This window comes from Calypte anna, chromosome 1 (assembly GCF_003957555.1).
Source record: "Calypte anna isolate BGI_N300 chromosome 1, bCalAnn1_v1.p, whole genome shotgun sequence".
NCBI lineage: Eukaryota > Metazoa > Chordata > Aves > Apodiformes > Trochilidae > Calypte > Calypte anna.
The window spans coordinates 102,990,382-103,008,776 of record NC_044244.1 but is presented as its reverse complement, the minus strand read 5'-3'; positions in this window follow the sequence as shown (position 1 = coordinate 103,008,776).

Below are 18,395 nucleotides of genomic sequence, written 5' to 3'. Positions count from 1 at the left end.
GTATTGCCATCAGTGCACTGAATTTGCTTAAAGCCAATATTTTGAATTAATATTTAAGTTAGATTTGCTGATTGTTTAGGTTATTACTGAAGTAATCATATTTGTACAGAGAGCTTTATCTTCAAACAGGAATGCCCATAGTCCCTGTTGTGACATTTTGTAGGTCACTGGGAAATTTCCCATTGATTTCATGCAAACATAGTGGTTAACTATGGTGTTTTCATATAAAGTAAAAAACTGGATATTTTTACAAATATAAGCATATTTTGTTTCCTGTTGTCACAGTTTAATATTGGGCTGGAGATTAAACAAATGACCAATGCCCTCTGTTAATTTCCTTCCCCTACAGCAAGAATGAGAGAGAATAGAAGAGAAACTTACAAGCTGGAAGTTAAACTACACAGCTTTAATGAAACAGTGATGATGAAAAGGAAAATTATTCAATATATACAAATATATACAAAAGCAATATTATATTACTCCCCTCTTCCCCATGCTAATGCTCCTGTCACCAACGAGGCTGCAGGGGCAGCCCTGGAGAAGCCCCAGCCTGGGCTCCTGGACTGGGCAGCAGATGGGAACTGGAGGCAGGAACACACAGATTCAGGAGGGCAAGACTCTGACTGAGAAAGCTGCTGTTGATTTCAGCAAGTGCAGCTACTTAGAAGAGATTTAACTGAAAATAAAAGTACTGGAAGGAAAATTGTTTCTATCCTGGCTCAAGCCAGGAACACCTCTGTATCTGTTGAAATACAAAAGGCATGAATTAGCCTGTCTATGGAAACAGCACTATCTACAAAAGGTGACATTTTAATTTTTCATCTTAAATCGGGGTTCATGACATTCGTTGTCCTCATTCTTATTAATGATCTTCTAACCACATTGTTTTGAAATGCAATCTAGGCATCTGTTTATTTGAGTCTAAATATGAGAACTCATTATTCGAAACTGCTATTAAAAAATAAATTTCTTTTAATATTTTTAACCATAATAACTGACTTAGCAAGTTGGTTCTCTCACTGTGAGTTCTAATTTATCTATCAAAATGCAACATAATATATTAAAAAAAAGCACTCTATTGGGATAACTTTCTTTTCTTAAATGCAGGTGAGTTATTCTTACAGAACTAAGTAGACAAAATTTGGCTGAAGGGAATTAAAAGATTTTTATCTTTTCTGAATCTGTATTTGACACCTCAAATACCATGACTACATTTGCAGTTAGCTGTTTTGTGCCACTTGATTTCCTCACAATTCTGTGTGGCAACACTATACAGTAGCTGTCTTCTCACAGTGAAATTACGATGCATGACTTTAAGATGTCATTCAAAACTAGGGCACCTTTTATTATTCTTAATGTATGGTTATATATATTGATGCCATTAGGTTGTCATTCATGGGATGCTGAAAAGTAGAAGGAGAGCATCTCCATTCAGCAAAGAATACAGCCTTTAGTCAACTTTGTAATCTCTCTGACTATGAAGAAAGCTTATAAAGTCTTTGTGTTGATAATGTCTTTTGGTGATAATTAGCTTGTTGGATATGTTATAAACCAGTTGGAGGAAAGACCTGTTATTACAGTTAATTCCTATGAGCTTGTATGGAGAAAAGAGCACAGTTATGGTGGTCCTTGGCATGGGTTCAGGCATTTCTATGACCGCTGTCATAATTAAAATATTAACAAAATTATTTGTCACAGTGTTTGAATATTGAAAACTGCAGTCCAGCCATTTTCAAACATGCAGAAATATACTTATTTGTTAAGTAAAAAGTGATAAACTTGCCTGCATACTTTGGGATTTGAAATTTAAAGCATCTTTTGTGATTTTTTTTTGTAAGTGTACAACACATCTGTGTTCTGTTGTGCTGTGCTATCTAGAAGAGTGTTTTGAGTTCGTTGTTGATGATGTGTTTTTTAGAAGCGTTTGAGAAGTTTTGTAAATAATTTTTTTCTTATTACAGCCGCAGCTTCAGCTTGTTAAGAATATTACTGAGAATGGGATACATAATTGCACAGTACTAATTCTTATCTATTGAAAACTTCTCTTACTAATAAATTCTGGTGTATCTGCAGACAGTTCATCTTCTTTAGTTGTTCTCTTCATGTAGAAAAGTTCTGAAAATCATAGGTTGTCCTGCCTCAAACCCTGCTATTGTAATTTCAGATTCTTTACTGTCAGTTATTCTAAACTGACAATGAACTTTGAAGTAATTCTTGTAATTTTTCTTTTTTCCACAAGAGTAGAAAGACTTTTTTTTAGAATGCTTTTCCATATATAAGAATTTTAAATAATTAAGAAACTCCTGATTTAACTGTCCCCTTAATTTTCTGATTTCTGGTAAATGCTTCTAATTGTTAAACATTGCTTTCTTTTTGCCTTTTCCTTAGTTTGTTTTCTTTAGATATGGAAAAATACTTTGAAGGAGGTTAGGAGAGAGAGGTCCAACCTGTGTCTTCATCTGTGAGAAGAGATCTTCTCATACAACACTTGTTGGAATTTTCCAGAATACAATTAAGATTAATTGTTGTTGTTTTACTTTCTGAAGAGGACAGGGTGTCTGGAAAGACTAAGTGGATGAGTTTCCTATACGTATATTTTGAAACTCTTTCCCCTGTCAGAACCTTGCTTTCTCATTTTTTAGCTTTTTGTTTTCCTGCTATAGCTTGTTACAATTTCTCTCAAGGTTTTTTAATTTTATTTCCTCCATGAGGACATCTTAGCTCCCCAATGTTTCTTAACAACAGTCTTCATGACTCTACATTTTGGTCAAAAAACCCTTATATTAGTGTCAAGCAGCATTCACTTTCATCAAAACAAAAGTCTTTCACAACATCAAAAGCCCCACAGATATATAAAATTTTAAAAACTTGACAGTTTTTCTCATGAGGGCTTTATCCACAGATTTTCTTAGGAAATATGACTGAAATTCTTTGAATTGATCCAACCTCAATGCCATTTACATTGTTAATTACTCTGTTTTGCAGTGTTCTTTCTCCTGAATAAGACTAAGCTTCACTAAATATTAAGCTACTACTTTAATAGTATCTTCAGGATTCTAAGAACTGAAAAACCTGCTATGATTCTAACCAGCTCAGAAAATTCATATTTTACAAGTTGAAAGGTTCAATTTACACTTTAAAAAAAAAAGAACAAAACCACATAACTTCACTATGAAGGATTATTTCTCATTTGTATCTCTATTTTTAATATAATATTAGTATATTCTCAAATGAAATCTGGGCTCTTAAATACAGTAGATGGATTTACAATTGATTTGATTCTTAGCAAACTACTTCATTCTTCTATGCTCCGGTTCCTGATCTGCAGAGGAGATCTCAATGCTTCTGTCCGTGGAAGTACATTGTGAGGATAAATTCAGTAACAGCAAGAAGTGTTCATAGATAAGGAGATGAATGTACAAATGGATAGTGTGAAGGAAGTGGAAGACAGGGAAAAGTTCCAAAGTAATGAAATTAGCACCTGATATATAGCAGCAACTTCAACATACATTCCAGTCTAAAAGATAAGAACAGCAGGCAACAGTTCATTTAGTTATGATACTTTTAATTCTATGTTTTAAGTTGAGAGCATATCAGACATTTTTATTCCACAGGTAAGACAATTGTTAAATGTTAAGTGCCTACAGCATTAAAGCCTTAATAGAGTTCATCTTAATGCATAACAGGAATGTTCTATAAGCTCAGTTACTCTCTTACATGACTGTTGTTATTAAAGAGAACAAAGAATTTGTGTTAGAGTATATTTTAGGTTTACCAGTTACCAGAGCAGAACAAGCCATTTTCTATGGGTTACAAATGAAAACTATTTATCTTCTCTCTTTTATTTAAACCATATTTCACAGCTCATGAGACACAAATGGGGAGATACTTACAAGAAAATGTTCCTGGGGTTCTCTCTGTGTAAAAATAAATTAATAATGGAAAACAAGAACATAGCAAGAAACAGGAAGAGGGGTTATAAAAATAATTCATATTTTAAGAGAGATAAAAATTAACAGTTCTGAGTTTTATAAGAGGCAAAAATTATATAGAGTGAGGTTTAACTGTAAAACACCAATGTGTTACATTGAGTGCAATAAAAATGACTCCTAGCAGCTCAGAATCTGTGTTTTTAAAATGCAGTCCTTTTTCTTCTCCTCTATGTATTTTTTCATATTTGCTGGTGAAATATTATTTCATTTAAAGATAAATCTGCAATAGATATGAAACAAGTGGTAAATATAGACTAGAAAGTGAAAGGATATGGCAGAAATCTATGGCAGAAGCAAATTAGGAATATTTTAGAAGCTTCATAGCTCTGCAAGAGAGAAGAGGTCAAATACTTCTACTGAGTAAAACAAATAAAAGATGCAAGTACTACAAAAAAAAAAAAAAAAAAAAAAAAAGGAAAGAATAGTATAGGAGGACAAGGAAGGAAGGAGGCAGTAAAAATGCTTGAAAGAGCCTGAGCCACTTTGGCAACCTGAAAAATGCTAAAATTTCCCAGGCCATATCCCATCATCCCAAGGAACCTACATGAATACTTGGCTTTTACAAGCTTCAGTGCTAATTTTATGAACTGTGTACCAAAGCTGCTTTGGCAAACGAGTAGTTACCCCTACTCTTTCATACTGTGGCCACTACTATCAGGTTGAGGACTTGCGGGTCGTGGACCTGCAGCTGCTCTTTGGTTTGCCAGTGGCTTCATGTCTACCTGGAGCTCTCTGAAGAGCAATCTCTCTTTCCCAGTATTTCCTCAAATTCTGTTCTAAATGCGGACATGAGACTTTCTCTCTACAAATACAGGTGTCAAAATGATCTTCTCAAAAGCTAATAAACACGGTGATTGACCTGCTAGGAAAAGTTCAGATGTTAATTTTTGTACCTTTAAGTTGTAATGTAGATACATTGAAAATAGAAAAACTGCCCCTTGAATCAGCAAAACCCGGGCTCCACCGTTTCTGTTTATACTATTTAAAATGTATTAAACTTATTTCCATCAGCAAAACTCCCTCTGCACCAGCACCACCTTTTCCCTGTTTAAGATTTTTAAATCTATCAAGATTAATCTCATCAAAATGCTAATCAGAATGACTCCTGATAAGCAGCCAAACAGCTAATGCAAATTGGTAGCAAATACAAGAATTAAAGAATTCCGGAAAGCCTGAATTCAAAGGGAAGACCTGCACTTACCAATTTGCAACTTCTGGAAATAATGGATGAGAGGAAGGAAACGCATCAGCAGCATGCCAAAAGCCTAAAGAGCAGCAAGCACCAGCGAGACCCAGGAGAAGGAGCAGTGACACCGGTGGCCCGGAAGCTGGAGGCAGAGATTTTCTTTGGAGAATGAAAAGAACGCTAATTGTCCTCTTTCATTTCTTAATAGCCCTTTCCCTGGGGTGATTAATTTGTTTAAAAACATTTTCTCTGGGTTTCTGTCCCGCTATTAACTCCTTCCTAAGACTCCTTTCAACATGGTATCATTTTCCCTGAAATAAACTTTGTAATTCGTTCAAACCATAAAGCTGGTTACTTTTGAAATTTGTAGGACATATATGTGTAGTGATTAATATTTTCTCACAAACAAAATACAAAATATTAATAGTTACAGACCGTCATATAAGTCAACACCATTGAGTGAAAGAAAAAAAAAAAACAAGTTAATTGAGTTTGTATCAGCTCGTAGTGGCTGCAGAAGGAGTTGTAACAATAATAATGCTGCTGAGTTTACTTTCAATTCATGTGGCAGAGGGATGAATCTCTGAAACAGATCATAGTGAATGTTTAATTATTATTCTGTCTGAGTTCAACTGTTTTTCGATGCAGGCAGAATTTCTATCATGTTGTTTGGTCCAAAGATTTTAAACAAATTCTGGTGACTAGAGAGACAAAAAGCATAGCTATTAAACACAGGATTTGAAGTCAAGAGAACTGACTTATGTTCCTAACTTAGAAATTACTTTCTGTTCATGATTTCCCTTGACCTTTTTATCTTTCTGTGTAAGAATTAAAAAGTGCTTTGACACGCTCTGCTTGACTCATACCTGTGTCATCAACAACTGGTGTCTGAGTTTCTTAATATTGCCTGTGCACTCCTTAGCATAAACAATATCATATACTTGTGGAAAGTCAGATGTCCATATCTGCATTTTGAAAACTATTGGGATACAAGGTCTTGGGCTGATTTCTAAGCCTAAGAATAGCCCTATAAATAACCCAACATATAAAGTCCAATAGGGGAAATTGACTGATTTTATTACAACTAATTACCATTTGGGTGCATATAAGTTAACGAAAATTGCAATTATTCCGATTTTACATTCATTCTATCCACCAACTGGACTAATACTGCAGATACTTACAGCTTCAGTGCTCTCTGTCATTATGAAATTGGTTCATATAGGCATCTGATTGCTATAGACAAAAAATGGCTTTCCCCAGACTGCCTACATTAATTCAATGTAGTTTTCATTAGTGAAAACAAACAGAAGATATACTTTGACATGACAGCATTTTTGGTACTCATGGGCATTGTCAGTGGTCAAAAAGAGGAAGAAAAATGTAAGTATTCTCAAATTGAAACAGAAAAAAACCATGGAAGAGTTGCATGGAAACTGTGTTAAGACTAGTCCCTTGATTATCTGAACAGGGTAAAAACCAAGAAGTCCATACTTCTCAGTAACTTTATTTCAATTGCCTGTATTCTAATATCTGATCAAAGAGAAATTTAACATTTTTTCTATTCTTATTTGTTCTTTATTTTGGTCTAAATCTGTTGCCTACAGGGCTAGCCTGGTAAGCCTGCTGATTTTAATTCCTAATGGATCACATTCCATATTAAAAAAACCTATGAATATTACATGCTCAGCATAGTTACTGGAACAATGAAGGTTGTCATTTCAGTTCTGGATATCTCTACAGTTAAATCTTTTATTTTGGTGTTTCTTGAGAGAGTGTCAAGTTCCCCTTTCTTCATTTAGTCCTGATTCATCTATGAAACTCCATCTCTTCTCTCCAGCTGGGATGATTTCTTGGAATTATTTGAGCTCAGCATTTCTTGCAAATGCTATACCTTTATGGTGTAGCATAATGAAAGCTGCATCTGTGGAAAAAAGTGAGTGCCCTGGGAGTTATGGATCTCATCCTGGGATGGTTAATTTCATTTATGTTCTCTTTGAGCTTACTTACATGAAGAAAACTTAACAGTTACAAAGTGCTGCAAGTACTGCTTCCTTTTAAGACAGCCTAGTATATCCATTAAAATGGTTTTACTCAGTCTAATTGAAACACTTTCTTGCATAAGATAAATCAACTGATAAATGCACTTCTTTTGAAATAATCCTTACAAGAGATGCAGTCCCCTTCTGGGAAAATTCTGTTGGGTGTCCCGGTTAAGCGTGTCACTTCACATTCCTGCTTTGAAATTTACTTTGCACCATGCCACTGTACACAAAGGTTGTGGTGTCAATATTAATGAGCCTTAGCAACAATACTGAAGACAAATACAACTTCCTCATTTTATACTATATTTTAATAATCCTACATCCTACAAGCCCTAGTTTAAAACTTGAAATAACAACTTTCAGCTCATGATTAAAACTCTCAAATAGGATTAAAATATTTTTCCTCCTTCATGTTAAGTGCCAAATATAGGTAACATTTTCCAAGAAAATGTAGGTACAGACTGTTACAGCACCTTGAGGTTTAAGGACCTTGTGTCTCAAATAATAATGATTTCAAATTTAACAAGATGACTAAAGACCTTGCTTAGTCCCTTAAGTCTTCAGTGTTCCAGAGAGGGCTAGCCATAAATCTTTTTCCTTCGGAGTTCAAAAGTTTTGACTTAATCTGATGAAAAACATTATTGCTATTGAGTCTGACACAAGCCAAAAAACACACTGTACTCAAGATAACTGTTACTTGAGTAATCAAATAATTTGCAAATTAGGATTACATTCTAGAGCTAGGTATATCAGTGAATTCCACAAAGGGCAAGTATCTGTAAGAATATTTAATCTGTAAAATTAATCTTAATATGTATCTGTAAAAAATTTAACAATTATTCTGATAAAATCTATATTCTGCTTTTAATCATGTAACTATACTATGTTTTCTTGTCAAAGTTACTAAAAATTAATCCTCTGTAGGAAAGATACTTGGACAAAGCCATTATTTAAGATGAAATAAGCTGACCAGCAATTCCTCTGTAAATGAGGGAAAACTCCCTTTATAAAGAAAACATATTCAATTGTTTTCTCTGTGTTTCTGCTATTTTTCTTCTGAGACTGATATAGAAACTCAGAAGTCCAGTACTGAGTGTTCCAACACCTAACTTTTTGGTGTTCACATTCAACCAATGGTTATGGGGTTGTGCATCTAGATAGCTTTAGTATCTCAAATAAACATGACATTTTTAGGGTTAGGAGTCTTGAGGAGGAGCTGGTGCTGATGTAAGGTTTAATATATAATGCCTGCTAGAAATTGCCTAGGGGTTACATTGATCTGATAGAAGCTAACACAGAATCCTTGTTTAATAGAATCTAAGAAACTGTTTAGGTAGTCATCCCCTTATAAAGGAAATATATGTGCTAAACTGATAACTATAGCAACCTTGAGATAAGAAACAGAATTTGTTGTCAGCTTGGCTGAAGATTGAAGGAATGTTCATGCCCAGGGAAGAAGAGGTGAAAAGTTTACATAGAGAAAGACCCTTGCTTCATTTTTACTTCATCCCCACGACCCTCATGACCACCACCAGGAGATGCTACGCAAGTACAGGAGGGAGGAGATTATGAAAATGACCTCTTGGGACTAATTTTAATACAAAACTGGAGAAGGTGATGCATATGTGTAGGCATATTGCAGATCTAATGAATATGTAAAACTTCAGAGTATGTAACAAAAGCCTCATTGCAAGATTGGTACACATGGATTTCGGAGGAATTATCCCCTTGTGCACCCAGTGCTGAATAAACACACCTCTCTCTAGAACTTTCCAAGTTGTAAGGTCATTTTCCGCAAGTCACTGGAGGTATGGTGGTTTTCCGTGAGGTCTTAGTGACTATCAGAAGAAAGGAAGGAAGTGCCAGAAGGAAACAAAGACACAAATTTCATTGCTTTTTGTAGTGTAATGAGGCAACCAGTTGCCACTAATTGCCAGGGAGTGGGCATGAGCTTGTGTCAAGCCCACCTGTGCCCAAGTAGGGTGGGCCCCCACTGCGCATGAGCAGGACCAGGGGGCCAATAAAAGGTGAGTCCTGACACACAAGCTCAGCTCAGTCCTGAGCACGCTTTGCAGAGAGGTCAGTTGCTCATCGCCACTAGCGCTCATCGCCCACAGGGCGAGGCTCTGAGTAGTCTCCAACCCAGGGCCTCGGCATTGCAGTACTGGGTCTTAGCCAGCTGCGCCACCAGAGCCTCACCCTGAGGGCGATGAGAGCTAGTGGCGCAATGAAGGTAATTGCTCCAAGAGCAACTGACCTCTCTGCAAAGCATGCTCAGGACTGAGCTGAGCCTGTGTCTCAGGGCTCACCTTTTATTGGCTCCCTGGTCCTGCTCATGCGCAGTGGGGGCCCGCCCTAATTGGGCACAGGTGGGCTTGACACAAGCTCATGCTCACTCCCTGGCAATTAGTGGCACATGGTTGCCTCGTTACACTACAGCTTTTAGTAGCCTAGGGATGTAGCCTATTCAAAACCAGATTTTTTCCCTAGTGCTACCTGACTACTGATGAAACTTCACTTGTATTTTTTTGTTATCCTTGTATCTTCTTACCTATTACTGTTAAAGGAAAAAAAAATCCTGCACTGCTACATGTGGTTTGTTTCTTATTATTCTGTGTCCTCACTAAGGTTTATACAGACAGGAAGAAATTTAGATTGACTAATTGTTCACAGGCTTCACATTTAAATGGAGCCTCATTTTACCATCACTTATGTACATAGCTCATCATTTAAATTTTCACACCTCTTCAGCATTACAGTGCTCTTATTTTTATACTCAATCACAGCACTTCAACTGTGATCAGCTAAACTGTTTCTAATATATTCTTTAATTCCATTTGCAAATGACTAAAAATATTTAACAAGTGATACTTGATGACCTTGTTGCATTCCCATCACATGCCTCACTGCAGTCTGAAATGGTTACATATTAATTCTGGTTTTTGCAGCCAAAATATGATTAATTGTAGTTCTTGCATTCACAGCCTGTTCTACAATGTGTATAACTTCATTATTATCATAATAGAGTATTTTTCTGGTCTAAATGGTAAGGGGTTTGTAGTGGGGAGGGAGCTCGTTCGTTCAAATTGCTGCTTTGGTGTTTAGATCAAAACCTATTTGGTTCATGAAATTGAGTCATATGCAACATAATGTTACACACCTATTGTAATTCTAGCCCAGTTTTGAAGGACTTTACTTTCCAGACTTTGTCTTCTTTTCTGTGGTAGTATTGTGCCCACAATATCAGAAATGGTTTCATTATTAGCATGTGCATTCACCTGTGCTTTCCTGCTCTGGTTTTAATTTTTCCCTGAAGGAAAATGATTGCTGTAATTAAGTAATGCAAGAAGCTATTATTGAGGGAGGCAAATTTGCTTCAACTTCTTTAAAAATAGGAGTTCATGCTATGTAATCAAAGGAAAGTTGCATGTGGTAAGCTCAAACACTTATTCAGGATATCTGTAAATACCGAGTAGCTGAAAATAAATTACAGCTATGCTATCTCACCAAGAAAATACACAGAACAAAGGGGCTCTTGAATGCAAAAGCAAAATTGAGATTACTATGTGGGATGTTTGCAGAGTGATTTTATCTTAAATATCTTCCAGAACTGTACAGATTTTCTGTTTATGTTGCCAACCATTTAATCTTTTTTTTTTTTTTTTTTTCTGTAGGTCACCCACTCAGAAAAGCTATGGAAGTTTGCTGTTAAATGTGAAATGATGAGGAATAAAAGTATGTTTTGCAATCTTCTTTACATATGGGAAACTCAAGTAACTTGAATATCACTATAAGAATCTTTAACATTTTACTCTCAATTTCTAATCCACTCAAGGAATTACGAATTCATGCACCAAAGTTCATATTCAGCAATGTTCTGATCAATACAATAATATTAATAAATGTTTTTATGCAATTATATAAAACGGACCACTTTGTAGAAGTAGGTGTGGATCCAGACTTGAATTGTGTTCTTTTACTGAGGAACCATTATCAGAGATATGTGACCTATAAAAATATATTTAATTTCAAAAAATATACTCTTTTTCCACTCCTTGTGTAAGATTTCACCCTTAATTGCTCTTTAATGTAATTTTTATCTTCTGTAATATTTTCAGAGGACATTTTGAAAGATTTGGGTAAAAGTGAGCAACATCTGACAGATAAAATACCTTGAAATAGTTCGAGCTACAGTTTGCTGTAGGTAGTAAAAGCTATCATCTTCCATATACCTATCTTTCATAAATATAAATAGATAAAACACACACACATGTGCGTTTATTATCACACACACAAGGGTTTTTATAATTCTTATATAAATGTATATATGTATGCATATAAGTGTAGCTTTTGATCCATCAAATACTTAATCTAGACATTTTTCATCTTCGTGTGTTGAACAGAAGTTAAACAAAGAATAAACAACCCTGTGTGAAACTGAGATGAAAAGTTAGTGACCTTTAAGAAACCAGTTCAAAATATCACCCATTTCTAGTTGTGAAGTTATTTTTGCATGTGTTTTTTGATGTTTTAACCACACTTCGCTATTTCTGTCCTTTTTAATGAGGCTCTAAGACAAACAGTTAGGAGATTAGGATAAAATAACTCCATCCTGAACAGCTTCCTTTCATTATCATGCACTTCTTTCTCAGGCTTCCTAAGGCTCAGTAAGGCAGGTTACTGAAGAGAACAGAAGTTTTGAAGCTCTCGTTTTTGTCATGATAAAGAGTGGCAAAACTTGACCATTTAGCCATAAGAGGAACAGTGCCACTGATTGGATTAGAGAAGGAGAGACTAATGCAGTAATGTCCTTAAGGGTTAGATGAAAAATTAATCTTTCATGTCTGTGAGTGAGCACAACCAGGAATTCAAAAGCACATGTGTGAGGTGTTTTGCAGACCCTGTTCTATTTGTCACTGGAGTTGGCTGTAGAGCATTTGGCAAAGTGTGAGCTGTTTCAACCCTGAATCATTATCCCGAAGTCTCCTTCTGTGCTTAAACTCTAAAAGTAGTTTGGGGACATCTAAAAAGAAAGGGGAAATCATGACATCTTTCTGCAGCTTAGAGCAATAATATTACTTTAATACTGCTGAAAACAACTGCCACTTACAGTTGCATAAGATTTCTGTACTATCAAATGCACAGCAGCATCTATGAAAAATCTCCCAAGATTAAGGATACTTTCCAAGACATCTAAACCAACAAGCTGCCCAAGCATCAGTGACAGCATATATTTTCCTTTATTAGGGTCACTTTTATTTTCCCAATTATTTTTTCTCTCTTTATCTTCAGAAAAATATAATACGACGGTTTTTGTGACTATTTCCAAAAAATATGATATTTATATTATAGTTTGATTTCTATTAGTTTATATATTTATTTATATTTCTTTTTAATTTTCTTAATGCCTTTTCAATAATGATACATGGTTTTAGTTGTGCATTTTATCTGATACTGCTGCCACTTTGTTCCACAGATGCTATGAAATTCAAAAACAATGCAGTTGAAGTCATAGGACAAGTTCTGATGATTTCTTCCCCAAGTTTGTCTGAACAGACTATTCCCAGGTAATTATATTCTTTGACTTACTGTAGTCTTGATCAAATGTAAGTACTTGATTAACACATTTTTTATTAAATAGCATAAGATCATGACACACATCCATATTCTCATAAACATGTAGTTTAAATTCTCTTCTTATCTAGTAATTGGTCTCATTGCACCCTTTGTTATATATGCTATATTTTGTACTTTTTCAGCTACTTTGGTTGCTTCTTTATTCAATGCATGCCTTTTTATCTAAATAGTAGAGATTCTAGTTCTATGTGAATACACATATATTTTACATGAAAATCTGGAATTTGAAGGATTACAAAATATAAATGAAAGTAGATTAAATTTTACAATTGTTCTTGAAAATTTGCCTTGAAACCCAAGATCAGATCCTCATTTTTTAAATTTTTGTAAGCTATTCTTTCACAGTACCATGCATTCTTTGACTTTTTCCAAAGGGACTGGTAGATGTGGTGGACTTCAGAAATTCAGTCTGCTAGGAAAATCCGTTCATGCTCTGACCCGCCCTCCCTGAACCATGTCAGGCAACTTCTACCGTGCAGAAAATGACTGCAAGATGGACATATACAGTTAAAGACTACAAAGACATTAGTCTTTGTTAAAAGACATGGTAGATAGCTGTGACTATTGTGCTAATATGCTAACCATACCACATGAGACATTTAGTCTCTTGTGGCCTTGCAGGATCAGATGGAAGATCATGAGTTCACCTTCAGTATCTCCACTCTAAGGTACATTGTCTGTGTTGCTGAGATCCAGTCTTTAAATTCTCTTTTTTTTTAGGGTTTATAACTCTTCATGTCAGCATCTTTTTCCTTGAGCAGTTAATATCACTGTCTTGACAAGGGCACTATTATCTGGGCTTTGTACATCTCAGAATCACTACCTTTAATTTACGTATGTCTGGATCACATTGATCTCAGATGATAGGCACCTCAGTGTACAGGGAGGGTACAGAGTTTTGTTCAAACAAAATGAATGAGGTGGATGATGTGTTTATGCAGATTTAAAGTCACAAATTCATTCTGACATTTGTAACATATATTAGCCAATAATTCCATTTAAAATACTCTGAAGTTCTCTAATAATTCTTCTTGTGAAGACTGCAAATACGGCAAAGGACTTAGATGTAGCTCACCTACAAATGAATTATCACTAATCTGATAGGTGGGACATTTACTCATCTTTGTCCTTATACTATAGTTTTAGAAAGATACTAATTGCTGTTTGTTTCAGCTTGTTTCTACACCAGTAAAACAAACAATTTTGGGAACACTCTCTAGAACAATAGCCAAGTGACATGGAGTAGTCTGTGTCCATGCCGCTGAATTCTTTAATCCATCAAAACTGTGTGGCCCTACCTGAACTCTTAAATGGAAAAAGCCTGTGGTACCTAATCCATAGCTATGACTAGAAGGATGCTAGTGAGCTCAGGCCAAAAGAACAGATTTACTTCTCAGAAGAGATGACCACCCTCCAGCATCCTTCAGTGTTCCCCAGCACTGTTTTGCTCTTTATAGCTAAGTGGCATGCATTATGACTGTAATAGAAAGGACTTAATTTTAGTTACTTTGATACAAATATTCGACCTCTAATTTTTGCAGGATTTAAAGATTTGCCATTAGAAAATTAAAATATTAAAAAGCATTTTGGTTTAGTTTATCTTATAATTTGCTATTGAATTATTTATTGTACAGTTTAGTGATGCAAATGATTTTATGATGAAAGCATGAAAGCCAAAAGGGAATCCTAGACCAAGGTCAGCCTAACTTTCCATACGCAAAAAAACTGGTAAGTGTATCACTAACCATGAGGTCACAGATCTAAAGCATGGGTTAAATATTGTTCATTTTTATCATAAATGTCCCAGAAAATTAAAACAGCAATATGCTGATTTTATATGCACTTCATACACATAAAACCTTGAAATTACCATGGAAGGGAAATAAAAAAGGGGCTTTGGTGAGCTTTAGAGTAATTTGTAACAGATAGATTGTGGACTAGATATATAGCAGCTCTTCCTGTACCAAGGAGATGTGTTAAGTCTGTGAGAATAAAATCCTTCAGTGGGTCATTTGCTTCCTTTGCAAAGGCCTCTGGGTGAAAGAGTCTTGCTGGGTCCACTGCAAGATGCTTACAGAAAATTCCCTCTCTCTCTTTCGATTTCAGGGAAATGTTATGCCATTCTGTGAAGCAGGAACACTTTTTCTTTTGGAGGAACAACTCCTCTAGATTCCAAGAAACTTTATCAGTTCTGATTGCAATAGTCTCAAAGCCAACACAAAGTAAAATATTGTGTATTTTGTTTCTCATGTAAACACTCCCCACACAAATCACATTTCTGCCTAAATATATTTAAGAGTATGGTGTAGAGAGGGACAGGAAATTGTGCCCCACCTAAAAAAAATTTGAAAAACAAGATTGAGATTGCTTAACATGTTGCTTTTTTTAACAGAAAATAATTATTTTGTAATAACAATGTGCATGAAAAAAAGAAAATAGATTATTGCTATCTCTCTAGTACTTTCTGAATTTTTAAAGTTTTCTTCAGATGCCATTATGTAAATGACCAATGGCACTCTTTCAGGGAAGCACACTGAAGTCACAGGAATGACTTAGCCCCTTTTTGGTCAGTCTCTAGGTCTTTTTTGCAAATGACTAACAGGAAGATGACAGGAGCCTTTGAATGTCTTTTGGGCTCTAATTAGGGTCTGACGTTTTCTTTTCAGTCTTCTCATATTTTATTAAAATGTTTTTCTCCTTGGAAATAAACCTTGAACAGCTGAACTATGTTCTTCCTTAAAAAGAGACTGGGTTACAAGAATGGCTCAAGTGATGAGGAGCAACATTTGTCAAGCTCCTACTATAAATAACACATCATTTTTTCAGGAAAGGAAAGAGGAGGATGAAAAAGCAAAGCTTTCTTTATATTGTTATTGTGGCTTGAAATTACTGTGCAGCTGCAGATCGAGAAACAGAAAACTGATATTTTCAGCTTGGTTTTTTTTTTTTTTTTTTTTTTTAAATAATCACTATGCATTGGAATTTTTACCTAATCACTTCAGTATGTGCTAATCAGACTTTGTCACTGGAGACTCAGCAATGGCAGCTGCTCCTGCACAAGACAGAACAAAGCAGTCACTTAACTCTAGTCTAGTTCTTTTTCTCTTCCATGCATCTCTATCCCCCTGCTGTTTTTGGATGATCTAAGATCTGCCTCTATGTCAAAAAAATGTTGTGAAACCTGATTATCTCAGCACTAAACATAAACTTGCTATATAAATTGCAAGGATGCAGGATGTCTGCACAGAAGTCTGGTGATACATTTTTTGCTCTAGATGACTTCCTTTCTTTAAAGGAGAGAGAGGCAGCAAAGCAGGAACCCTTTCCAACAGACACCTAGGGTTACTTTTTGTGCCATGCCAAGTCATTTCTCCAAGTGCAGCAGGTACAATCGCTACCATGTAGTAATGTCCTCTACCAGTGTCTTCTGGGACAAGGTGCTTTCTTCTCACTTCCTTTCTTCGGGTACAATCTCATTTGGAAGTGGCAAAGAGCTGGAGAAATCTGGAACTTTCCACTTGAAATGTCCTACTGATTTTGTCTTTTAAAATAATAATTCTGTCATCTGCAGCAGGAGGGAGAAGGGGAATTGAGCACCATCTGGTCTAGTGGGTCACCGAAGGCATTTTTTAAAAATCCCTGCTGTTATTTTTTGCATATTTTGGTTCAGGTCTGTCTAACATGACACATAAGCCACTAATTAGCTGGTTTCTTCTCACTTGTCAGAAGCATTTTTAAATTAATCCTCTTGCTATTGTGATAGATGTGAAAAAGGAATAACATAGATTTTGAATGTAAGAGATTTCTATTCATTTACAAAGGAAATTAAACTGAATTAGGAATATTCCTGGGCATGAAATATTCTTCATTTACATGCAAAAATTTTAACGAGACATCCTTAATATCTTTCTATGTGAGAGGTAAAAAATTCTGTTCATAGTCTGCTAGCTAGACTTTAGTACCTCCAACAGCCTAGTGACTCCTACCCACATGTACGTTTGCATCATTTTGCCTCCTAGTTACACTTCATTACAGAACAAAGAAAATGACCTGTTAAATATTGCCATTAAAATTGTTTTTTTCCTTCCTTCGTGCTCCTTTCCTAGACCAGAACTAGCCCTGTGCTTTCTGGGCATGCAGTTTCATCAGAGGAGACTCAAGCAGCTGTGAAAGTGTGGGTGTACATTACCAATGGTAGCCAGTCCTGTCTACCATTTTAGCAAGGAAAGAGGCAATGAAGCTGAGAACTACTGCAAGGTAAAATAACTCTGTGTCTTCCATAATTTGTTTATTTGCTTGTTTGTTTAGTTTGTGTGTTTTCCAAGCAATTCTGTCATGTGCTCCAGTAACCAGCTGAGCTGGCACAACAGACTGGGATTGTTCCTGAGATTGTTTCCTCTGAACTGCAGTCTGTACTCTGTTGAGATCCACCAGGAAGAAATGTGGTGGTAAATCCCACGTGATTCTCTACCCCTGATTGATCCATGCTCATCAGTCAAAAATTAAAGGAAGTCTCATAGGATGCACACTTTAACTGAGTATGCCCTCTTAAACGTCTACAGGAGAAAGGAGTTTGGTATCCAGAAGCTTTACTGGTTTATTAATGATGGTTATGAGGCAGTATATTTACTGCAGACTCTAAAGAAAGTTCTTTTGTCTCTAATATGCTTCATTGATTGCAGTAGAAACTAAACTCTATACATTGAGTTCAGTTTTTCTGGATAAAGTCTCAGCATTGGAGAGGGATTCAGAAGAAAACATTTTGAGAGAGTCAGTGTTTGAGCAACTGTAAGGGTTTGTCATGGTTTAACACTGGCCCGGCAATTAAACCGAGTGACAGATGCTCTCTATTAATCTCTCTCTCCTCCCTGATAAAGAAAGGAGAGAGAATAAAGGAGAGAGACTTATGGGTTGGAAACTAAACTACACAACTTTAATGAAACAGTAATGATAAATAGGAAAAATTACTAAATATATACAAATATACAGGAAAATTGATACCACGTTCCTTCCCCCCTTTTCCCCCAATAACTCTCACGTCACCACCGAGGCTGCAGGGCAGCCCTGGGAAAGTCCAGGTTGGACTCCTGGAGTCAGCAGCAGTTGGGAACTGGAGGCAGGAACACACAGATTCAGGCTGGCACGGACCAGGACCACAGGCAGAGGAAGAGATAGAATCTCCCAGGATGCTGAAGGAAGCAGGTGAAGAAAAGGGAAGACAGAAAACGGGTGAAGAAAGGGAAGCAGGAAAGGGCAGGAAGCTGAAAGCTGGAAACATGGCTTGGCCCTTGTGATGCCTCAAATTTATACCGAGTATGACGTGTATGGGATGGAATACTCTGGTCAATTCTGGCATCTATCTTGTCCATTCCTCCCCAAAGGAGGGCTGCAGGTAGGATCTCTTTCTTCCTTCTGGAGGGTAAAAGGTTTCCTCAGAGCTGAGTAGTGTCCTAGAAGCAGATACTGACCGACAAACTTGCTGTTAATTTCAGCAAGTGCAACTACTTACAAGAGACTTAGCTGAAAGCAGAAGTA